At 42.7% G+C, this 25,535-nt stretch overlaps 1 long non-coding RNA gene across 1 annotated transcript; it reads left to right on the top strand.

Annotated features, from left to right (window-relative positions):
• Window positions 1-16,136: 16,136 nt before the first annotated feature.
• LOC116740349 lies at window positions 16,137-24,121 on the top strand. The gene is made up of 4 exons (XR_004345863.1): window positions 16,137-16,419; window positions 19,776-19,805; window positions 23,343-23,463; window positions 23,943-24,121. It is a non-coding gene; the product is annotated as an uncharacterized LOC116740349 (long non-coding RNA).
• Window positions 24,122-25,535: the final 1,414 nt, after the last annotated feature.

Genomic DNA, 25,535 nt, shown 5'->3' on the forward strand with positions numbered 1-25,535 from the left:
TGTTTTTTATCCAGTGTAATGAACTTTGTCTTTTAATTGATACTGTTGGACGATTTATATTTAATGTAATTTTTGACATGGTTGGGTTAAGTCCATGATTTTGTTATTTTCTGTTTGTCCCTCTGTTTTCCGTTCCTCCCTTCCCCATCTCCTACCTCCTTTGGGTTATTCAAATATTTTTTAGAATTCCGTTTTAATTCATCGGTTGGCTTTTTGGTTCCATCTCTATGTATTATTTTCTGTGTGTGATTGCTCTAGAGATTATAATATACATTACTAACATCTTACGGTCTACTTAAAGTTAATCTTTTATCACTTCATGTAAAATGTAGAAGCCTTACAACTACTTAGGTGCCTTTATCTTCCCATTTATGTTGTATTACTGCATATATTACATCTGCATACATTGAAAATCCCATTAGACAATGTGATAACTTTTGCTTCCAACAACCATACTTGTTTTAAAGAACTTAAAAGGAGAAAGATAGTCTCCCTATATATATACTGTTTCTGTTGTTCTTTCTTCATTCCTGAATATCCACGCTTCTTTTTTTTAATTAATTAATTAATTTATTTATTTATTTATTTTTGGCTGTGTTGGGTCTTCCTTGCTGCACACGGGCTTTCTCTAGTTGCAGAGAGCAGAGGCTAGGCTTTGTTGCGGTGCACGGGCTTCTCATTGCGGTGGCTTCTTTTGTTGTGGAGCACAGGCTCTAGGCACGCCGGCTTCAGTAGTTGCGGTTCATGGGCTCAGTAGTCGTGGCTCTTGAGCTCTAGAGTGCAGGCTCAGTAGTTGTGGCCCACGGGCTTAGCTGCTCCACGGCATGTGAGATTTTCCCGGACCAGGGCTCAAACCCGTGTCCCCTGCATTGGCAGGCAGATTCTTAACCACTGTGCCACCAGGGAAGTCCTATCCATGCTTCTTTCTGGTATAATTTCCCTGCAGTTCAAAGAATTTCCTTTACCTTCTCTTTTAGAGCAAGTCTGCTATTGATGAATTTTCTTTGTTTTCCTTCTGCAATGTATTTTATCTTCATTCCTGAAATATGGTTTCTTGCATGTAGAATTCTGGGTTGACAGTTCTTTTTTTTTCCCCTTCAGCACTGTCAAAATGTTTTCCCACTGTTTCTGGCCTCTTTAATTTCTGATGAGAAATCTGTGATCATTCCAAGTGTTTTTGCATGTAATATATCATTTTTCTCTAGCTGCTGTCAAAATGTTTTCTTTATCTTCAGTTTTCAGCACTTTGAGTTTGATGTGTAGAGGTTTGTGGTTTTGTTCTGTTTTGTTTAATTTTTATGTTATCCAGTTTGGTGTTCACTGAGCTTCGTGGGAAGTTTTCAACCACTATTTCTTCAAGTATTTTTGTTTTTTCTGCACCAATCTTTTTCTCATCTCTGGGACTCCTATGACACAATGCTCAAACTGTCCATATTATCTTTTTCTTTTTCTTTTTTTCGCCACGCCACTCAGCTTGCAGGATCTTAGTTCCCCAACCAGGGATGGAACCTGTGCCCCCTGCAGTGGAAGCGCAGAGTCCTAACCACTGGACCGCCAGGGAAGTCCATGTTGTTTTTTTCAACCTTTATCCTCTCCGTTCATTATTTCTATTGATCTGTCTTCAAGTTCCCTTATTTTTTCTTTCTGTCATCTCCGTCTGGTATTAGGCCCTCCAGAGAATTGTTAATTTTAGGACATGTATTTTTTTTTTAATGGTTAATTTTCCATTTGGTCCTTTTAAATTATTTGCTTCTCTGCTGAGAACTTCTACCTTTCCATTCATTTCAAATATATTTACCCCTGCATCATGGCGCTTAACTTTAAACAGCTGTTTTAAAGTCTTTGACAATCCCAACATCCGGGTTACCCCCAGGTTGGCATCTGCTGATTGTCTTTTCTCTTGAGAACTGGTCAATTTTCCTGACTCTTTGTATGTGGAGTAATCTTAGATTGTATCCTGGACATTTTGAATATTGTGTTGTTCAGGGTCTGAGTCCTGTTAGAATCCTCTGGAACATACTGACTTTTGGGCTGTTTTAGTGGCAGCCGCCCTGGAACAGCTCAGACTGCAAGTTCCGCTTTGCCTCTGTGGGTGGTGGCTCCAGTGTCCGGCTTTGCTGTGGTGATGTGGGTCTGGGATGTGTGTGCACAGAGGAGACGTGAGCCCAGGCTGCGGTACGGACTCCTTTCCAGAATCAGGCGTCCCTTCTTCAGCCCTCTCCTCTCCGGGATTCTCCCCACATCCTCTGACTCACAGGGGCCCCTTTTCTGGTGCTCTGGCCAGAAAGATGGGGTTCCTCGGAGCTTTAACTGCCCACCTGCCACTGCACAGTTCTGTGATGAGGGCTGCCCTTGGGGCACAGCCAGGAGACGAAAAAGGAGAGAAAAGATGGATATTTCCCCCCATGCACACTCTTTAGACCTCAGGCATACCTTTCCCCAGGTCTTCTGCCCAGAAAGACAGTTTCCATGGGAGTTTTAGACTCCAGGGTGCCACTGCAAAATGGGGCCAGAAAGCAGGATGCTTTCTTAGGATAAAGAATAAAGAACAAGGAGGAGAAAAAGAGAAAATATCTGTTCTGAATGGGGCCAAGGAGTCAACCTTGTTTGGGTGAGAAGGAATAAGGAAGTAGGTGTAGAGACGGGGGTTGGCTTGGCGTGGGGGGTTTGGCGGACACATATCCTGCACTTCTGGTCAAGCAGAGCATTTACGGGGACTGCTTATCTACGTTTGGTTTACTGACATGGCACCCTTGGCAGGAGCAGCTCCAACTTGAGCCGAGAAAGTTATTTCAACACATCAAAAACCTATTTACAAACAAAATCATCTTGGGACTTCCCTGGCAGCCCAGTGGTTAGGACTTGGCACTTTCATTCCTGTGGGCCTGGGTTCAATCCCTGGTTGGGGAGCTAAGATTGAGACATGGCCAAAAAGAAAAAAAAAGAAAAAAAAGAAAAAAAACAAAATCATTTTAAGGCCAAATTTAGAGTTCCCATTGAAATCATGAGTTTGATGCCTACTGGTGTTTCAATTACATTAACATGGCTATTAAACTAACTATTAAAAAGGAAGATGTTCTGCCACATTCCCTGCCCCTTTGGGCAGCCTGGGACTTCAGTGAGTGGGAGAGACTGCCTCCGTTGCTAGATAACCTTGGGCAATTTATTTGTCATCTCTAAGCCTCAGTTTCCTTATCTCTGACATGGGAATAACAATAGTAATATTTACCTCACAGGCTTGGGAGAGGAGAGGTCCAGTAAGATCAGGTGGATGAATTATACCTTTATTTTCCTGTAGGCTTATCTGAAAAGAATGAGTAGTATTTTCAAGAGGGCCAACCTCGTTCTGCAGGGTGGAGGATGCTCCTGGTTTTTGTTTATTTATTTATTTTTATTATTTTTTTTTGAATTTTTGAATTTTATTTTATTTATTTTTTTATACAGCAGGTTCTTATTAGTCATCCAGTTTATAGCCATCAGTGTATACATGTCAATCCCAATCTCCCAGTTCATCACACCACCCCACCCCCGCTGCTGCTTTCCCCCCTTGGTGTGCATACGTTTGTTCTCTACATCTGTGGCTCAATTTCTGCCCTGCAAACGAGTTCATCTGTACCGTTCTGCCAGGTTCCACATATATGCCTTAATATGTGATATTCGTTTTTCTCTTTCTGACTTACTTCACTCTGTATGACAGTCTCTAGACCATCCACATCTCTACAAATGACCCAATTTCGTTCCTTTTTATGGCTGAGTAATATTCCATTGTATATATGTACCATATCTTCTTTATCCATTCATCTGTCAGTGGGCATTTAGGTTGTTTTCATGACCTGGCTATTGTAAATAGTGCTGCAGTGAACAATGGGGTGCATGTGTCTTTTTGAATTATGGTTTTCTCTGGGTATATGCCCAGTAGTGGGATTGCTGGGTCATATGGTAATTCTACTTTTAGTTTTTGAAGGAACCTCCATACTGTTCTCCATCGTGGCTGTATCAATTTACATTCCCACCAACAGTGCAAGAGGGTTCCCTTTTCTCCACACCCTCTCCAGCATTTGTTGTTTGTAGATTTTCTGATGATGCCCATTCTAACTGGTGTGAGGCGATACCTCATTGTAGTTTTGATTTGCATTTCTCGAATAATGAGTGATGTTGAGCAGCTTTTCATGTGCTTCTTGGCCATCTGTATGTCTTCTTCGGAGAAATGTCTATTTAGGTCTTCTGCCCATTTTTTGATTCAGTTGTTTGTTTTTTTAATATTGAGCTACATGAGCTGTTTATGTATTTTGGAGATTAACCCTTTGTCTGTTGATTCGTTTGCAAATATTTTTTCCTATTCTGAGGGTTGTCTTTTTGTCTTGTTTGTAGTTTCCTTTGCTTTGCAAAAGCTTTTAAGTTTCATTAGGTCCCGTTTGTTTATTTTTGTTTTTATTTCCATTACTCTAGGAGATGGATCAAAAAAGATCTTGCTGTGATTTATGTCAAAGAGTGTTCTTCCTATGTTTTCCTCTAAGAGTTTTATAGTGTCCAGTCTTACATTTAGATCTCTAATCCATTTTGAGTTTATTTTTGTGTATGGTGTTAGGGAGTGTTCTAATTTCATTCTTTTACATGTAGCTGTCCAGTTTTCCGAGCACCATTTATTGAAGAGGCTGTCTTTTCTCCGTTGTATATTCTTGCCTCCTTTGTCATAGATTAGTTGACCATAGGTGCATGGGTTTATCTCTGGGCTCTCTATCCTGTTCCATTGATCTGTATTTCTGTTTTTGTGCCAGTACCATATTGTCTTGATTACTGTAGCTTTGTAGTATAGTCTGAAGTCAGGGAGTCTGATTCCTCCAGCTCCATTGTTTTCCCTCAAGACTGCTTTAGCTATTCGGGGTCTTTTGTGTCTCCATACAAATTTTAAGATTTTTTGTTCTAGTTCTGTAAAAAAAAAAAAGCCATTGGTAATTTGATAGGGATTGCGTTGAATCTGTAGATTGCTTTGGGTAGTATAGTCATTTTCACTATATTGTGTTTCACAATATTTGTTTCTTCCAATCCAAGAACATGGTATATCTCTCCATCTGTTGGTATCATCTTTAATTGCTTTCAACAGTGTCTTATAGTTTTCTGCATACAGGTCTTTTGTCTCACTAGGTAGGTTTATTCCTAGGTATTTTATTCTTTTTGTTGCAGTGGTAAATGGGAGTGTTTCCTTAATTTCTCTTTCAGATTTTTCATCATTAGTGTATAGGAATGCAAGAGATTTCTGTGCATTAATTTTGTATCCTGCAGCTTTACCAAATTCATTGATCAGCTCTAGTAGTTTTCTGGTGGCATCTTTAGGATTCTCTGTGTATAGTATCATGTCATCTGCAAACAGTGACAGTTTTACTTTTTCTTTTCCAATTTGTATTCCTTTTATTTTGTTTTCTTCTCTGATTGTCGTGACTAGGACTTCCAAAACTATGTTGAATAATAGTGACGAGAGTGGACATCCTTGTCTTGTTCCTGATCTTAGAGGAAATGCTTTCAGTTTTTCACCATTGAGAATGATGTTTGCTGTGGGTTTGTCATATATGGTCTTTATTATGTTGAGGTAGGTTCCCTCTGTGCCCACTTTCTGGAGAGTTTTTATCATAAATGGGTGTTGAATTTTGTCAAAAGCTTTTTCTTTATCTATTGAGATGATCATGTGGTTTTTATTCTTCAGTTTTTAATGTGGTGTATCACATTGATTGATTTACATACATTGAAGAATTCTTGCATCCCTGGGATAAATCCCACTTGATCATGGTGTATGATCCTTTTAATGTGTTGTTGGATTCTGTTTGCTAGTATTTTGTTGAGGATTTTTGCATCTATTTTCATCAGTGATATTGGTCTGTAATTTTCTTTTTTTGTAGTATCTTTGTCTGGTTTTGGTATCAGGGTGATGGTGGCCTCATAGAATGAGTTTGGGAGTGTTCCTTCCTCCGCAATTTTTTGGAAGAGTTTGAGAAGGATGGGTGTTAGCTCTTCTCTAAATGTTTGATAGAATTCACCTGTGAAGCCATCTGGTCCTGGACCTTTTGTTTGTTGAAAGATTTTTAATCACAGTTTCAATTTCATTACTTGTGATTGGTCTGTTCCTATTTTCTGTTTCTTCCTGGTTCAGTCTTGGAAGGTTATACCTTTCTAAGAATTTGTCCATTTCTTCCAGGTTGTCCATTTTATTGGCATAGAGTTGCTTGTAGTAGTCTCTTAGGATGCTTTGTATTTCTGCAGTGTCTGTTGTAACTTCTCCTTTTTCATTTCTAATTTTATTGATTTGAGTCCTCTCCCTCTTTTTCTTGATGAGTCTGGCTAATGGTTTATCAATTTTGTTTATCTTCTCAAAGAACCAGCTTTTAGTTTTATTGATCTTTGCTATTGTTTTCTTTGTTTCTATTTCATTTATTTCTGCTCTGATCTTTATGATTTCTTTGCTTCTGCTAACTTTGGATTTTGTTTGTTCTTCTTTCTCTGGTTCCTTTAGGTATAAGGTTAGATTGTTTATTTGATATTTTTCTTGTTTCTTGAGGTGGGCTTGTATAGCTATAAACTTCCCTCTTAGAACTGCTTTTGCTGCATCCCATAGGTTTTGGATCGTTGTGTTTTCCTTATCATTTGTCTCTAGGTATTTTTTTGATTTCCTCTTTGATTTCTTCAGTGATCTCTTGGTTATTTAGTAATGTATTGTTTAGCCTCCATGTGTTTTTGTTTTTTACGTTTTTTTCCCTGTAATTGATTTCTAATTTCATAGCGTTGTGGTCAGAAAAGATGCTTGATATGATTTCAATTTTCTTAAATTTTTTTTTTTTTTTTGTGGTATGCTGGCCTCTCACTGTTGTGGCCTCTCCCGTTGCGGAGCACAGGCTCCGGACGCACAGGCTCAGTGGCCATGGCTCACGGGCCCAGCCTCTCTGCGGCATGTGGGATCTTCCTGGACTGGGGCACAAACCCGTGTCCCCTGCATCGGCAGGTGGACTCTCAACCACTGCGCCACCAGGGAAGCTCAATTTTCTTAAAATTACTGAGGCTTGATTTGTGACCCAAGATGTGATCTATCCTGGAGAATGTTCCATGCGCACTTGAGAAGAAATTGTAATCTGCTGTTTTTGGATGGAATGTCCTATAAATATCAATTAAATCTATCTGGTCTGTTGTGTCATTTAAAGCTTGTGTTTCCTTATTAATTTTCTGTTTGGATGATCTGTCCACTGGTGTAAGTGAGGTGTTAATATCCCCCACTATTATTGTGTTACTGTCGATTTCCTCTTCTATAGCTGTTTGCATTTGCCTTATGTATTGAGGCGCTCCTATGTTGGGTGCATATATATTTATAATTGTTTTATTTTCTTCTTGGATTGATCCCTTGATCATTTTGTAGTGTCCTTCCTTGTCTCCTGTAACATTCTTTATTTTAAAGTCTATTTTTATCTGACATGAGTATTGCTACTCCAGCTTTCTTTTGATTTCCATTTGCACGGAATATCTTTTTCTATCCCCTCACTTTCAGTCTGAATGTGTCCCTAGGTCTGAAGTGGGTCTCTGTAGACAGCATATATATGGGTGTTGTTTTTGTATCCATTCAGCAAGCCTGTGTCTTTTGGTTGGAGCATTTAATCCATTCACGTTTAAGGTAATTATTGATATGTATGTTCCTATTACCATTTTCTTAATTGTTTTGGGTTTGTTTTTGTAGGTCCTTTTCTTGTCTTGTGTTTCCCACTTAGAGAAGTTCCTTTAGCATTTGTTGTAGAGCTGGTTTGGTGGTGCTGAATTCTCTTAGCTTTTGCTTGTCTGTAAAGCTTTTCATTTCTCCATTGAATCTGAATGAGATCCTTGCTGGGTAGAGTAATCTTGGTTGTAGGTTCTTCCCTTTCATCACTTTAAGTATATCATGCCATTCCCTTCTGGCTTGTAGAGTTTCTGCTGAGAAATCAGCCGTTAACCTTATGGGAGTTCCCTTGTATGTTATTTGTTGTTTTTCCCTTGCTGCTTTCCATAATTTTTCTTTGTCTTTCATTTTTGCCAATTTGATTACTATGTGTCTTGGCATGTTTCTCCTTGGGTTTATCCTGTATGGGACTCTCTGCACTTCCTGGACTTGGGTGGCTATTTCCTTTCCCATGTTAGGGAAGTTTTCGACTCTAATCTCTTCGAATATTTTCTCGGGTCCTTTCTCTCTCTCTTCTCCTTCTGGGACCCCTGTAATGCGAATGTTGTTAGGTTTAATGTTGTCCCAGAGGTCTCTTAGGCTGTCTTCATTTCTTTTCATTCTTTTTTCTTTATTCTGTTCCGCAGCAGTGAATTCCACCATTTTGTCTTCCAGGTCACTTATCAGTTCTTCTCCCTCAGTTATTCTGCTATTGATTCCTTCTAGTGTATTTTTAATTTCAGTTATTGTATTGTTCATCTCTGTTTGTTTGTTCTTTAATTCTTCTAGGTCTTTGTTAAACATTTCTGGCATCTTCTCGATCTTTGCCTCCATTCTTTTTCTAAGGTCCTGGATCATCTTCACTATCATTATTCTGAATTCTTTTTCTGGAAGGTTCCCTATCTCCACTTCAGTTAGTTGTTTTTCTGGGGTTTTATCTTGTTCCTTCATCTGGTACAAAGTCCTCTGCCTTTTCATCTTGTCTGTCTTTCTGTGAACGTGGTTTTTGTTCCACAGGCTGCAGGATTGTAGTTCTTCTTGCTTCTGCTGTCTGTCCTCTCGCTCCTGGTGTTTAGAAGGAGGCTCAGACCTGGGAGTGCCCAGTCCCTGAGCCTGGAGGGCAGTGGATGAGGCAGCAGAGACCTAGGATGGCCCTTGGAGGTCTCAGGGTGTCAGGCTCTCCAGCGGGGTGGCTCATGGGTGTTGGGCAGCTTTGTTGCAGCCTAGCAGCCTGAGCAGGGTCTCGGGAACCCTGCTGGGCTGGAGTGGACTGACTGGTAATGGTGTGAGCAGAGGCCCAGCCTCCCCACCTCACCTCCCAGCCAGGGGCCAGCCTGAAGGAGTGCCAGCACTGTGGCCCAAACTTAACAGTCTGAAGGACCGCCCTTGAAAAAACAAACAGCCCCAAAAATGTAAAATTGAATCTCATCTTAGCCAGGTGCGTGGAGGCTTCTTGTCAGTTTTATCATGATTTAGAAAAAGGAAGAAATGAGATCTCTGCACATCGTGAGTGCCCAGGACATGGCATTCGTTAGTAGCTCTGATGGCCTGATTTCGCCTACACTTATCCAGCTAGCCTGCTCTTTTGTGGTTGTGGCGTTTGGGTGAGAGGCACGCCTGCTCCTGGCCGTGGTTGTGGAAGGCTGACCCGAGGAAATCGGAGGAACACAGACAGGGAGGTCTTGGGGAAAACGCAGAACGGCATCCATCGTAGCTTATTCTCGTCAGCCATCCATGTGGGAAATGATGCCGTGTTCCCCTAACATGAGGTGGAAAGGAGACAAATCAAAAAGGCGAGTCAGGGAGGGTCTTCCTGTTGGTCTTGTGTGGATGGCAGCCCCACTGCTGTGTTTGAAGTGCTGCCAGGTGGGGAACCCAGGTTATGAGGACATGCTGCATGCTGGGCTCCGAACCCCATATCTGCAAACAGCTTGCAGGAACTTTGACAGATACACAAGTTGCATCCAGGAAACCATGGCCCCGTGGTCGGTCAGGACTCAGAGCATGTCATGGTCCCAAAGTTTCCTCACGCCTTTTTTCAGGTCAGCCTCTCCTCTTTCCCCAACCCAGGCACCACAGATTTGGGGGAGGAGGAATCTAAATGGTGGGAAAAGAAAATAAACAAAAACAAAGCAAGTGATTTAGGAGGGAAAATTGAGAAACAGCAGGGTACCGTCCAAGTTTCTGTTTGCAAAATTGCTTTGTGTGTGTATACATTTTGGAGAGAAGCTGGGTTTTTAGAATAGATTTGCGTTTTCTTTGTGATTTTTCTATCGAGTTAGAAAGAATAGAACCTCAGTGGACAGAATCTTAGATGGCTGCCAGCCCCATGGTTCTCAAACCGTGGTCCTCAGGGTGCTAGAATTCCACAGGCAGCCTGACTTTGGGGGAGTCCATATATGTATGATTCTAATTGTTAAAACATTTTGAAACTGTGTAGAAATGGCAATAAATTTTATGTTTCTCATGCCCTTGTCTTTCTTTATAGATGTGTAATTTTACTATATATATAGAAAATATTTTATCTTTATATAGTATTTTATATAGTATTTATTATATAAATAATAAAATTATCATGTAAATAATATATTTTGTATGTCTATTATAGTATTTGTAGTATTCAAGATATGGTTATAAAATATATATAGATAAATACTATATATAGTAAATATATAGTATATATAGATAAATAGTTAAATATATAGTAAAATATACAGAAATATAGATAAAACACTATAGTGAATATATATTTTATGTTATACAAAATTTGTATATATAAATTATGTATATTATATATGGAATGAAATACTATATATAGTAAAATTATAAATCTATAAAGAAAAACAGTCATGGTAAACATATATATTTAGTTTGCATAAATAATATAAAAATATACATTTAGCATATATATATATATATATTGCCAAACAACAATGCATGTTTGTCAGTCTTATTTGTATGTATGATTCTGGAATTTGCGCTTTTTTCCCATTATGTTTATAAGATTAATTCATTTTCATGTCCAAAGCTACAGGTGATTTATTTTCTCTGCTGAATAGCATTCCGTTGTAGACTACATTCTAGTTTCTTTGTCCTTTAATGGTCGGTGGAAGTGTGAGTTGTTGCCGGTTTTTGGTGTTGCTCACAGTGCTGGTAAGAACATTCTTACACACATGCAAGAGTTTATCTGAAGACTGAGTAACACACCTAGGACTGGAATGGATGGTTCCCGGGTAGGGGCCTCTTCAACTTTCCAAGATGGTGTGAAATTTTTCCCAGTGATAGGTATGTAACCAGGTCAGCTTTTTTCTGTGGAGACCCCAGAAGAAAGTTTCTACCATCGCTGTGTGTAAATTTGAAATTCTTATAGTGATATCGTTGTTAAGAGGCTGTAGCTCAGTACTGGACGTTTAGAGTCCAGTGGCTGACCAGGACAAGTTACAGCAGCTAGGCTACTAACCCGGTGAATGACTGGGATGGATGGATCTTTATGCTTCTGTGGCCACAGTTTACTCACCGGTAAAATGGGAAAGAAATACCTGCTTCAAAGGGACTCAGGGATTAGAGAAACATGACAGCTAATTCCAGTGCCTGATCTTGGCTGGGTCCTGTACTGGAGGGAAACATGCTTTGAAGGACATTATTGAGTCAATTGGTGAAACTGACAACACTGGAATATGAACAGTAGATTAGATCAGATATATTATCAGGGTTAAATTTGCTGAAGCTGATAGCTGTACTAGGTGATATAAAAGAACATCCCTGGGACTTCCCTGGTGGGCCAGTGGTTAAGACTCCGAGCTTCCAATGCAGGGGGCCCGCGTTTGATCCCTGGTCAGGGAACTAGATCCTGCATTCCTCAGCTAAGATCCCGCATGCCGTAACTAAAGATCATGCATGCCACAACTAAGATCTGGAGCAGCTAAGTAAATAAATAAATCATCCTACATCCAGAAGTATTTCGAGGTAAAAGGCTGGGATGCTTGCAACTTACTCTCAAATGTATAAATAAGGATTGCAAGTGATGAAGCATGTCAGGTAAAATGTTAAGACCAGTGAACAAGAAAGATGAGAAAACCTCCTAAACTCGGGGAAGACTGGGAACAAGCACAGCAGTTTTTTTCTAGGAGCTCTAGGACTTGACACGGCATTTGGAGATGTCTGCCGAAAGAACAAATGATTGAATAAATGAACGAATGAATAAGTTAATAAATAAAGGCTGTGATACCTCGGCTGGGCATAGATGTAGAGAACTCTTTGTGTTAACATGGACCTTTTCGTGAAGTTTGATTTTGAGTGATGGCCTGTCTCACCCCCAGAACAGAGTAGATCCCAGCACATTGTCCAATAAAAATACAATGTGAGCCATATATGTATTATAATTTTAGAACTGTCTAGTGACCACCTTGGAAGCGTAAGAAGAATAGGTAAAGTCAACTTTAATACTGTATTTCATTTAGCCCAACGTGTTCAGATAGTATTACTTTAACATATAACTAATATTAAAATCATTGAGGTATTTTTACATTCTTTTTTTTCATTTGAAGTCCTGGCAGTCCAACACGTACCTTACTTACTGCACTTCTCAATTCAATCACTAAATTTTCATCGAAATAGTTGCTCTGTATTTTGATTTCATAAAATTTACAGTTGAAAAGGTAGATTTATATACCCAAATCGTTCCAAACATACTTGAAAGTTTTCCAATAGCTGAATGAGCATGGCTTTTAAATTTAAATCAATTTAAAGGAAATAAAATGAAAACTTCAGTTCCGCAGTTATACTAGCTACCTGTGGCTGGTGTGTGCTGTGCTGGATGGCGAGGGGCTACGTGCTCCCTAAATAGGATGGATGGATGGATGCATGCATGCGTGAGTGGAGCTAGGCTGGTTAGCAGACCGCCCTCTCGTAAGGGTTTCAGATTCAGTCAAAGGCACGTTTGTTAAAGGAGAACATCAAGTAGCAAAATCATACGTGCAATCTATCCCATTTTTGTTTTTTTCAAATACGAAATAAGTAAGCATTAGTATAGGCACTGGAAAAATATATACCACATTGTATGCAGTGAAATCAGTAAGTATTCATCGAGAGGCAGGCCTGTCCGAGTTGCTGAGTTAAGGTCCCTCCCTGCCCGCACGGAGCTGCCACTCTGGCTGGGGAGACGGACAGTGGACAGATGGGTAGTGGTTGCGTGGCGGTGGGGGATAAAGGGCATTTATTGTTACAGAGGCTGACGGGGCAGAATGAAGGCAGCCCCAGACGGAGGGCCCTCTGAAGAGGACACGTCTGAGCTGAGACCTGGGAAGCCAGAAGTGGGCGCTGCGTGGGGAGGGGTGGGGAGGTTGATGCTCCCGCTGGAGGGGCGATTTGTCGGGATCGCGGGAAGAACTCGAGTCGGCGGAGAGACGAGTCGCCTGCAGGTGGCGCTGTCGGCCCACCCGTTTCGGTCCAGGTAACGGGGGTTTCCTTTTTCAGTTGCTAACCTCGTGGGAAGCCCAGGAAGCACTTTTCTCTCAGGTGAGTTTCGCAGTCATTTCTCCAGGGTATTGTATCTGAACGGGGCTGAAAGATGGAGTCGAAGGGTCACATATGCCCCAGATCCCCCAAATCTCTTGACAGAGCCCACCTCCGCCTTCACCAAGGCTAATCTTCCGATGGGGGCGCAGTCAGGAGTCAGAGTCCGTGTTCAGCTCCACGAGACCTTGGGCGAGTTATCCGTCGTCTCTGAGCTGCTTCCTAGCTGTGAACTAGGTCAGGAACCCTGACTTTGAAACAAGATCGTGGGGTCCATGGAGCGGGCAGCGTGTCTGCCTTGGTCCTGGCCGGTCGTGCGGTAACTGAGCCCAGCTGCCAGGCCCTGTAGCAAGTGCTCACTTAGTCCTCAGGACAACCCCCGAGGCAGGGATGCTGGTATCCCCACCGGGGTGGAGGCGGTCCAGCCAGCCTCCTGGCCTCAGAGGCCGTGCTCCACTAAACTGTGTTGGGCCATCTCCCTTTTTTTGAGGTGGATTCTTTCACTGGGGTCCTTTGAGAAGAGGGTGATAAGAATTGGAAAGTGGAGTTTGTGATGCTGTAACCCTGAGCAGGAGGGAAGAACTGGGGGATGAGCTGAGAAAAGGATACTTCTCTGGAGCTATGACAAACCTTCCCCTCCCTGACTCACGGTATCAGTAATTATCAAGAGTGCCTACTACAAGCCAGGCACTACCTTAAGTACTTTGTAAATTTGTCTCATTTAATCTTTTCAGCATTTTTTAACTCAAAGAAAAGTACAGAGTAGTATATAAACACCCATTCACCTACATCCAGATTTTTAAATGTTAACATTTTGCCATATTTGCCTCAAGAGTTTTCTTTCTGGGACTTCCCTGGCGGTCAGGTGGTTAAGACCACCAATGCAGGGGACTCAAGTTTGATCCCTGGTCGGGGAACTAAAATCCCACATGCCGCCTGGTGCGGTCAAAAAACAAATAATAAAATAAAAAATAAATTGATTTATCTTAAAAAAAAGATTTTTCTTTCTAAGGAACAAAAAAAAAGATTTGAAGTCCCCTTTCTGTCTCTCCTAAATTTCGTCTTCTCCCCTCTCCCCACCCCAGAAGAAGCCATCACATATCTATCTATAAGTAATACACACATTGTTCGGTATCTTTTAATGCAATCGTTATTGATTTCATTGTGGATTCACATGCAGTTGTAAGAACTAAAACACTTTGCCCAGTTTCTCCTAATGATGCAAAACTGTAGTAGAATATCGCAGCCAGGATGTAGACGTTGGGACAGTTCACCTGTTTTATTCAGATTTCCTGCTTTACCCATCCTCTTTTCTGTTTGTGTGTTACGTCTTTAAATGTACACCAGTGGTATACCATGCATGTCCTGCAACATCCTTTTTCACCCAAAATGATGTTTTCAAGATCTACCCACCTTGGTGCTTACTGCTCTAGTTCATGCATTGTATGAATATACTACAATTTATCATTCATTCCACGTGGATACCAAAGTAGGGGTGTGTGTGTGTGTGTGTGTGTTCTGCAATGAAGAGACTTGCATTTGTCACCCCCAGCGATAGTTTAGAGGATATGACCAGAAGAGGAATCTCGGGGTCATAAGGTGTCTGCATTCCAACTTATTAGACATTAACAAATTGTCCTCCAAAGCATCTACATCAATTTGCACTCCCTCCAGCAGTGTAGGGGTATTTCTGTTTCTTTTCATCTCCTGTGCATGAAGGAGTATCCATCTCACGGTTGTTTGTACTTGCATTTCCCTGATACAAGTAGATTTCTGATTTAAGCAGAAAAGGAAATTATTAAAAGCAGCTAAAATCTCCAGGAGGGCTGGGAAACCAGGCTTAAAGCTGAGCAGACAGAACTGTGCAGATCAGGCCAAGAGCTGGCAGTGACGACAGCATGAAGACAACGCAGGGTCCCAGATGTTGGAGCTGGCACCCCAGCATCACTGACAGCAGCCCCTGGATGCTGGTGGAAGCCCCCAGCTTCCACCCACCTTCGCTGTGTGAGGCAGGTCGTGCAGGCCGCTCGGCCTCAGGGCCCCGCTTCACATCAGCGCGGCTGGGTGCAGCTGGGGCTGAGTGTCTGACAGTTTACCCGCACGTGGTAGGAGGACAGTCTCAAAGGAGGGGATTCCCCAAACATGGGGCGGAAGACGCAGGTGCGGTATGGTCAAAAAATGACATGTCTAGCACACCCAGTCAACAGTAAGGTTGGACATCTTTTATATGTTTATTGGCCACTCAGATTTCCTTTTCAGTGAGTCTCCTTTGCCTCTTTGGGGTGGTTTGTCTTTCCATGTTGAAGTGGATGAGCTCTTTGTAAATTCTGAATTATAATCTTTAAGCCTATTACCTGTGTTAAAGTATGTATATTCTTCTGGGCTGTGCTGTATCTTTTCACCTTGTTTTTGGTGTCTTTTTTTTGTTTTTGGTCCATGCTGTGTGGCTTGCAGGACCTTAGCTCCCTGACCAGAGATGGAACCCGCGCCCTCGGCAGTGAAAGCGCTGAGCCCTAATCACTGGACCGCCAGGGAATTCCCTCATGGTGTCTTTTATCATGCAGGTTCATCATGCTGGCACTTAAAATTATCTGTATTTTTCTTTGTACTTGTGCTTTTCTGAGTGCCTCCCTGGTTTGAGAATATGGCCAGATGTGTGATTGGAATCAGGTCTTCCACTGAAAACAGCTAAAATGCTGGATAAAATGAAAGCACTATCTGGGGCTTCCCTGGGAGTGCAGTGGTTGAGAATCTGCCTGCTAAAGCAGGGGACACGGGTTCGAGCCCTGGTCCGGGAAGATCCCACATGCCTCGGAGCAACTAAGCCCGTGCGCCACAACTACTGAGTCCGCGTGCCACAACTACTGAAGCCGGCGCGCCTGGAGCCCGTGCTCCGCAACAAGAGAAGCCACCACAGTGAGAAGCCCGCGCACTGCAACAAAGAGTAGCCCCCGCTCGCCACAACTAGAGAAAGCCCATGCGCAGCAATGAAGACCCAACGCAGCCAAAAATGAATAAAATAGATACAACATTAAAGAAATAAAAACTGTTAAAAAAGAACACTGAGTCAATCATTGAAGAGCTGACAAGATAGTAAAGATTTGCTGCAAATAAAAGAGTTATCATCACTATAAATAAGGAATTAAAATCTGAGGGAAAGTAAGAAGAGCGCTAGAGGCATTTGCCCACCTGGTGAACTGGAGCTCAGCTGATGGCCTCATAATACATGGAAGAAGGTAAAGACCAGGGTCTGTACAAAGTTGGGAATATAATAGGAAGCCACTGTCCCTTAAAACCGGAACCCAAAGGCTATGTCCTCAGGGTAAGAGGCAGCAAAGTTACATTTGCCTGTCCCAACCACAGCAGGGGGTTATAAGGAAGGTTAACTCGATACAGAATAGTGCTGGGATGTGGGAGGCTTACCTGAGACACTGTAGCAGAAACCCTGCCTTACAGGGATCTGTAGCTCAGGTTGGGGGGCCCACAGCCTTAAGCTTCAGAAGCAAAGTGATCTCAGACTGGTAGCTTGCCTAGGTACCTAGTAGAAGCAGATGTAAATTCTTACTGCCTTTTTTTTAAGTAATAAAGGGGTTTACTCTGTTCTAACACCTAGAGGTGACTCCTTAGCTAATTAACTTTCAGTCTTTCATGTTTTCTCACGTGTGCATTTAAGATGATACATTTCCCTTTAAACATTGATTGCCTTGTTTACTTCTAAGATAAGTAGTGCTTTCGTTGTCAATTCCAAATAATCTATTTCATTATGAATTATTTTACATTTCTGCATATATATATTATTTTACATTTCCACATATATAGGAGATTTGGGGGTAGCAGTTTGTTAATTTTTATTGAGGTGTAGTTTACGTAAAGCCTACATACATAGCTTATGTATTAGAGGTCAAAGGATTTTGACAAATGCTTACACCAGTGTAACTGACACCCTTATTGAGATAGAATATTTCTATCACCCCACAAAATTCCCCCCTGCCCTTTTCTTTTTTCCTTTTTTTTTTGCGGTACGCGGGCCTGTCACTGTTGTGGCCTCTCCCGTTGCGGAGCACAGGCTCCGGACACGCAGGCTCAGCGGCCATGGCTCACGGGCCTAGCCGCTCCGCGGCAAGCGGGATCTTCCCGGACCGGGGCACGAACCCGTGTCCCCTGCATCGGCAGGCAGACTCTCATCCACTGCGCCACCAGGGAAGTTCCCTCCCCCCCCGCCCCGCCCTTTTCCATGGTAGGCAACCACCATCCTGATATTTTTCAAATCTTTGGTTTTTCATCACAAGGAAAAATGTTTTCCCCTGTTTCTTTAATTTTATATGGGATAATGGCTATTCACTAATCTTACTGTGGTATTCATTTCCTGATGTGTGTAAGTCAGATCATTATCCTGTACACCTTAAACCTATACAGTGCTGTATGTCAATTTTATTTCAATAAACTGGAAGAAAAAAAAGACTACTCTTTTCCTCATTGAATTACCTCGGCAGCTTTATTGAAAATCAACTGACCAGCGACTTCCCTGGTGGCGCAGTGGTTAAGACTCCACTCTCCCAATGCAGGAGGCCCGGGTTTGATTCCTGGTCAGGGAACTAGATCCCATATGCTGCAACTAAGAGTTCATATGCCACAACAAAGGAGCCCACATGCCGCAACTAAGGAGCCTGCCCGCCATGACTAAGACCCAGTGCAACCAAATAAATAAATATTAAAAAAAAATCAATTGACCAGGGACTTCCCTGGTGGCACAGTAGTTAAGACTCCACACTCCCAGTGCAGGAGGCCTGGGTTTGATTCCTGGTCAGGGAACTAGATCCCACATGCATGCCTCAACTAAGAGTTCACATGCCACAATAAAGGAGCCCATGAGCCATAATTAAGGAGCCCTTGAGCTGCAACTAAGGAGCCCACCTGCCACAACTAAGGAGCCCGCCTGCCACAACTAAGACCCAGTGCGGCCAAATAAGTAAATAATAATTAAAAAAAAAATCAATTGACCGTATACGAGTGGGTTAAGTTCTGGGCTCTCTGTGTTGTTGCATTGATCTATTTGCATTTCCTTATGACAATATCACATTACTTTGATTACTATAGCTTTATAGAAACCTTGAAATCAGTCAGTGAGAGGCCTCTAACTTTGTTCTTTTTAAAAATTGTGTTGATTATCTTACTTTACTTTTCCATATACATTTTATAATTAGCATATACATTTCTATGAACAAAGCATACTAGGATTATGATTGGAACTCCATTGAGGCTATACATCAATTTGGGAAGAATTGACATCCTAACAATATGTCAATGTAAGTATTTAGGTCTTCTTTAGTTACCCTCAGCAATGTTTCATAATTTTCATCTTAGAGGTTTTGCCCATATCTTTAAAAATTTATCCCTACATATTTCCATTTTGTATATTAGTGGTATTTTTAGAAAGTTTATTTTCCAGTTGTACATTGCTAGCATATAAATATACAATAGATATTTATATTTGATGTTGTATCTTGCAACCTTGCTAATTTAGTTACTATCTCTAGTAACCTTTCTGGATACTAGAGAATTTACTATGTACATTACCTTTTTTTTTTTTTTTTTTTTTTTTTTTGCGGTATGCGGGCCTCTGACTGCTATGGCCTCTCCCGTTGCGGAGCACAGGCTCCGGACGCGCAGGCTCAGCGGCCATGGCTCACGGGCCCAGCCGCTCCGCGGCACGTGGGATCTTCCCAGACCGGGGCACGAACCTGTGTCCCCTGCATTGGCAGGCGGACTCTCAACCAACTGCGCCACCAGGGAAGCCCGTCTTTGTCTTATTTTGATATCAAACTTTTACAGAAAGAGTTTGGAGAAATAGTTTTTTTTTTTAAGACTTTCTTATGGGAAGTTTAAGGTTCACAACAAAATTGAGAGGGGGGTACAGAGAATTCCCCATATACCCCCTCCCCGTACATACGTATTGCTTCCCCCATTTTATCATCACTCACCAGAGTGGTGCATGTATTACCAGGAATGAACCTACATCGACACATCATAATCCCTCAAAGTCAGTGGTTTGCCTTAGGGTTCACTCTTGTTTTTCTCTATTCAATGAGTTTAGATGAACTGGGGAAATGGCTTTGTTTTCAAATTTTCCGTTTGTTTGTTGCTACTGTCTAGAAATACAATTGATATATGTGTATTGGTGAAATACAATTGATATATGTGTATTGGTGTTGCATTCTGCAACTATGGTAAATTCACTTATTCTAGTTCTAGCTGGGTTTTCTTAGCGTTTTTCATATATTTCCGTATGCACCTTCCTTTCCAATCTTTATGCCTTTTTTTCCCTGCCTGCTACACAGGCTGGGACTTCCAGTCAACGTTGAGTAGAAGGGAGAGTGGACATCTTGTTTTATTGCTAATCCTAGGGGGAGAATGTTCAGTCTTTCACTTTATGTATGAAGTCAGCATTAGACTTTCAGAGATGCTGTTTATCAGGCTGAAGAAGTATCCTTATAATCCTAGTTTGCAGAGTTATAATCGTGAATGGGTATTACATTTTGTCAAAAATTTTCTGCATTTATTTATCTTTTTCTGCAATTTATATTTTCTGCAGATGAGATGATCATATGGTTCTTTTGAAATGGTGAGTTACACTGATTTTTCAAATACGTGAACCAACGTTACATTCCTGGCATATGCTCTGCTTGCATGCTCTGATTGCTATTACTTTTTCCTTTAGAAGTTCAATAGAATTCACTAGAGAAGCCATCTGGACCAGGAGTTTTCTTTGTGAGGAAGGTTTTTTTTTAAATTGTGGTAAAATACACATAACAGTAACCTTTTTTTTTTTTTTTTTAAGATTTAATTTTAGGGGCTTCCCTGGTGGCACAGTGATTGAGAGTCTGCCTGCCGATGCAGGGGACACGGGTTCGTGCCCCGGTCCGGGAAGATTCCACGCGCCGCGGAGCGGCTGGGCCCGTGAGCCATGGATGCTGGGCCTGCGCATCCGGAGCCTGTACTCCGCAACGGGGGAGGCCACAGCAGTGAGAGGTCCGCGTACCGCAAAAAAAAAAGATTTAATTTTAATTATTTTTGGCTGTGTTGGGTCTTCATTGCTCTGCACGGGCTTTCTCCAGTTGCGGCGAGCAGGGGCTACTCTTTGTTGCGGTGCACAGGCTTCTCATTGCGGTGGCTTCTCTTGTTGTGGAGCATGGGCTCTAGGCCCGCAGGCTTCAGTAGTTGTGGCACAGGGGCTCAGTAGTTGTGTCTCGCGGACTCTAGAGTGCAGGCTCAGTAGTTGTGGCGCATGGGCTTAGTTGCTCTGCGGCATGTGGGATCTTCCCGGACCAGGGCTTGAACCCGTGTCTCCTGCATTGGCAGGCGGATTCTCATCCACTGTGCCACGTGGAAAGTCCCAGTAACCATTTTTAGGTGTACAGTTCAATGGCATTGAGTGCCACGAATTTAATGGCTTGTAACAACGAAAATGTACTGCCTGCAGGTCTGAAGGTAACAAGTCTGAAATGAGACCTAACAGGGTTAAAATCTAGATGTCGGTGGGACGGGCTCCTTTTGGAGGCTCCAGTGGAGAATCCATTCCTTGCCTCTTCCAGCTTGTAGAGGCTGCTGGCATTCCTTGGCCGATGGATGCATTCCTTGACTTTCTGTTTTCAACAGCACATGGCCTTGTCCCTAACTTTGACCGTCTGTGACGATTCCTTTTGTGCGGCACCCTTGTAATTACATTGAACCCGCCCAGATCACTCAGGGCACTCTTCCCACCTCAAGATCCTGAACTGTACACATCTGCAAATGTAAGGTAACATATCCACAGGTTCTGAGATTAGAACCTCTTTGAGGGGGCATTATTCTTTGAGGGGTTATTATTCCATCTATCACAGTCCATCCTCTGCCCCGCAAAGATTCACATCCATCCGATATGCAAAATACATTCATCCCATCCCAACATCCTCCAAAATCTCAACCCTGTATAGCATCAACTCAAAGTCCACCATCTCATCTAAATCTTACTAGCTCACAAGTCACACATCTCATCGTCCGAATAATGTAAATCAGGTGTGGGTTTGACTCTATGTGTGATTCATCCCGAGGCAAAGTTCCTCTTCATCTGTACACTTAGAAAATAAATGATCTAATCCCAAAATACAATAGTGAGATAGGTATGGGGTAACAGTTATTGACATTCCCATTCAAAAAGGGAGAAAATGGAAGGACAAAGAAATTGCAGTCTCAAGCAATTTTGAAATCCAGTGACGCAAACTCAATTAGGTTTCTTTTATTCTTTTTTAATATTTTTTAATATATATATTTTTTTGACCGAACAACTTGTGAGGCGTTAGTTCCCAGACCAGGGATGGAACCCGGCCCTCGGCAGTGAAAGCCGAGTCCTGACCACTGGACCGCCTGGGAATTCCCTCAGTTAGGTTTCAAGGAATTATCCTGTGTGGCTTAATGTTCTGTCCTCTGGGCCCACAGCTCCACCCTGAATCTTCTTCCTTTTTCATCCCGGGTAGCACAGGCTTGCAGCTGAATAGTAGTATGAGGTTGTTTCCTGCCTATAGAGTTTTGAGGGTCAGACAGCCTTCTTTCATCTCATCTTTCTCTGTCCTTGTCAGTCGAAGCTGGCAGTGTTTCTGCTGATATAACATGCTCAAAAACCTATGGATCTCCCATGTACGTCATCACAGCTCTCATCCACAGGTCTTTCCTGAATAATTCCATCTCTGTTTTTTGCTTCTACGGAGACGGCACACACCTAATCTTCAAAGAGCCCTCTGTGTCACCAGATGTTGTGACCTTTTGTTCCTCTCTAGGCACCAGAAAAATGTTGCTCAGCCACACCTTTGGCTTTCTCTTCAAAGCACGCTTTCCTGACAGTCTCCTAATTTTACCATCTTTTGCAATCTAGATAGGTTCTTTTTCATATAACTGTAGGATACAGTCTAGCTAAGCGTTCTGTCACTATATAGCAAGATCCCTTTTTCATACAGTTTCCAACAACATGTTCCTCATTTCCTTCTGAGCCCTCCGTAGAGGTGAATTTTTTTTTTTTTTTTTTTTTGCTGTACGCGGGCCTCTCACTGTCGCGGCCTCTCCCGTCGCGGAGCACAGGCTCCGGACGCGCAGGCTCAGCGGCCGTGGCTCACGGGCCCTGCCGCTCCGCGGCATGTGGGATCCTCCCGGACCGGGGCACGAACCTGTGTCCCCTGCATCGGCAGGCGGACTCTCAACCACTGCGCCACCAGGGAAGCCCCAGAGGTGACTTTAATGTCTATATTGCTACCAACAGTCTGCTTATGACAATTAGGTACCACCATCTAAAATGATGTAGGTTTTCTGTACCACAGTTAATATCCATATGCCTAGTAACAGTCTATTCAAGGCAATCAAGGCATCTTCTATGACACTTCTCAAAATTCTTCCAGTCTTTACCTAATTCCAAAGCCAATTCCACATTTTTGGATATTTGTTATAGCAATACCCCACTTCCCACCACCCGTATCAGTATTTTGTACTTTTTCATTGCAGTGTTGCAATCTATTATTTGACTATAGCAATATGTTCATCCAGTCTGTTGTTAATAGACATTTGGGTTATTTCCAGTTTTCAGCTATTTGCATGTGGCTTCTAGGAATGAGCCTTTTTTGGTGGACATATGCTTTTATTTCTCTTGGGTAAATGTCTGGGAGTGGGATTTCCTCAAGGGTTATTCTTTTCCCACTCTTGGTCCACTGTGGACACAGCCAGATTCCAAGCTGCTTCTAAAGGCTGGTAGGTTATCCCTTCGTTAATCCTGATTTTATCTAGGAAGTTCAGGTCCATTCCCAGGACCTAAGCCTTCCTCTCCTATTGCTTTAACCCAAGTTCCTAAGACCTTTATTATTTCTGAAAGCCCTGTGAGCTGTTAGCTTCAGCTTTTGTTCATCCCTGTAACTTAAGGTTCCCGCTATATCTGGCACCTTTTCTTGCTTTTGACTGCAACTATGTATTAAAAACAGTTTTGGGGGTAAAATATTACCTAGCATTTCTATATGTTTGGGGAAGAGGGTGAATATACTTCTGCATCAGTTCAGACCATCACAAGAAGTCTCTGATTTAGAACTTTACCTTTGAGGGACAGCTTTTTGGAGCAAGTAATATTGATATATCCATTTTACAGGTGAGCAAACTGAAGGAAGTCAAGTAGCTTGTCCAAAGTCGAATTCGGACAGCCAACATGTTTGAGATATTTAAAGCTTCCTGGGGCTCATGAAGGATGGGAGCAAACCCCTTTACTCCAGGTAGGAATTTTAGAATGGATATTTGAGAGGTACTGCCTGAGAAGGTAACTCATAATGTTACAGGAGGATTTGATTTCATGACCTTCACAGTATTAAATGAGATGATACTGGTTCAGCACTTAGCACACTGCCTGTAACATAGTAAGTGGTAAAAAAATGTTTGGGGGACTTCCCTGGTGGTCCAGTGGTTGGGACTCAGTGCTTCCACTGTGGGGGGCACGGGTTCGATCCCTGGTCAGGGAACTAAGATCCCGCATGCCGTGTGGCACGGCCAAAAACCAAAATAAAGTTTGGGACTATTGATATTATTAGTTAATTAATTAATTAATTTATTGGCCATGGCGTGTGGGATCTCAGTTCTCCCACCAGGGATTGAACCTGTGCCCCCTGTAATGGAAGTGCGGAGTCTTAACCACTGGACCACCAGGGAAGTCCCTTGATATTATTAATGAAATTATTGTATTTTTTTCTGCTTTTAGAGTCCTTCCCCTTCCCCACGGTATGATTTACAGAGCCATAAGCAGCTTCCCTACCAAGCCTCCTAAAACAAGAGGTTATGGGTGGGGATTTCCCTGGTGGCGCAGTGGTTACGAATCCACCTGCCAACGCAGGGGACACAGGTTCGAGCCCTGGTCCAGGAAGATCCCACATGCCGTGGAGCAGCTAAGCCCGTGTGCCACAATTACTGAGCCTGTGCTCTAGAGCCCGCGAGCCATAACTACTGAAGCCTGTACGCCACAACTACTGAAGCCTGCACGCCTAGACCCCGTGCTCCGCAACAAGAGAAGCCACCGCGATGAGAAGCCCGCAGACCGCAACGAAGAGTGGCCCCCGCTCACGGCAACTAGAGGAAGCCTGCGCGCAGCGACAAAGACCCAGCGCAGCCAAAAATAAATAAATAAATAAATAAATAAATAAGAGGTTATGGGTGGACCAGAATTTCCTGATTAAGACTTTGAAGATAAATTGCTAGCTTTGTAGCACAGGGGAAATGCCACAGGGGCTATGGGGATGGTCTCTGGTACCGGACAGCGTGGATCTGAATCCCAGACCTTCTGTCGCCTAGCTCTGGGGTCTTAGTGTGTTGAAGCTCTCTGGCTGAACTGGAGATAATCATACTTCTATTTCCTAGATTTATCATGGGGAGTTGATGCGTTTCTAAAGCAAAAGCATGTATAAGAGTGCTCAGTGCATAGCAGGCACATTCAGTAAACGTCAGCGTGCTTAGTATTCAGTGCCGTTTATCAGACATTCCTGGCTTTCTGTCTTCCGGGGACATGGTAGTGTCCCACTTGTGGCTCGCTAGAGCCATGACACAAGTTCTGGCCAATGAATTTTGGGTAGAAGCGTTGTGTGTCACTTCTGGGCCAGAGCAGTTCAATGCTCCAGAGTACTTTCCCTTTGTCAGGATGGCAGAAATTCCAGATGGTGGCTGCCCCCTTATCCTGGGTTTCGGGCTGACGAGGATGAACATAAACCTTCGTTGTCTCAGGCTTCTGAGATTTGAGATTGTTACTGCAGCATGATTGAGCCTCTCCTGACTAACATGTGAACTACTGTTAATATTTCTAGGATATACTCCTCAAAGCATTTAGTAACTCTTTTGAAGGGTCCTTAGTAGGACTTGGAAATGCTTGCATTTTTGTAGGATAACTGACGGTAGCCCCTTTCGGCATGACCCCCTGTGTAGTGCGCCCCAACTTCAGTGCTCTGCATTCCGAGTTCTGTCAGTTTGCTTACAGAGTTCTCACTTTCCTGAATGGAAAGCAATAAAAGTGACTGCGAAAACATTAACAGTCTTAACGTAATTGGATTCTTGCCACTAATCAAAGGGTTTTAAAAATCAGAAATTCCTGGCTCCCCTGGTGGCGCAGCGGTTAAGAATCCGCCTGCCAATGCAGGGAATACGGGTTCCAGCCCTGGTCCAGGAGGATCCCACATGCCACGGAGCAACTAAGCCCATGCGCCACAACTACTGAGACTGCACTCTAGAGCCCGTGAGCCACAACTACCGAAGCCCACGTGCCTAGAGCCCATGCTCTGCAACAAGAGAAGCCACAGCAATGAGAAGC

This window comes from Phocoena sinus, chromosome 15 (assembly GCF_008692025.1).
Source record: "Phocoena sinus isolate mPhoSin1 chromosome 15, mPhoSin1.pri, whole genome shotgun sequence".
Lineage (NCBI taxonomy): Eukaryota > Metazoa > Chordata > Mammalia > Artiodactyla > Phocoenidae > Phocoena > Phocoena sinus.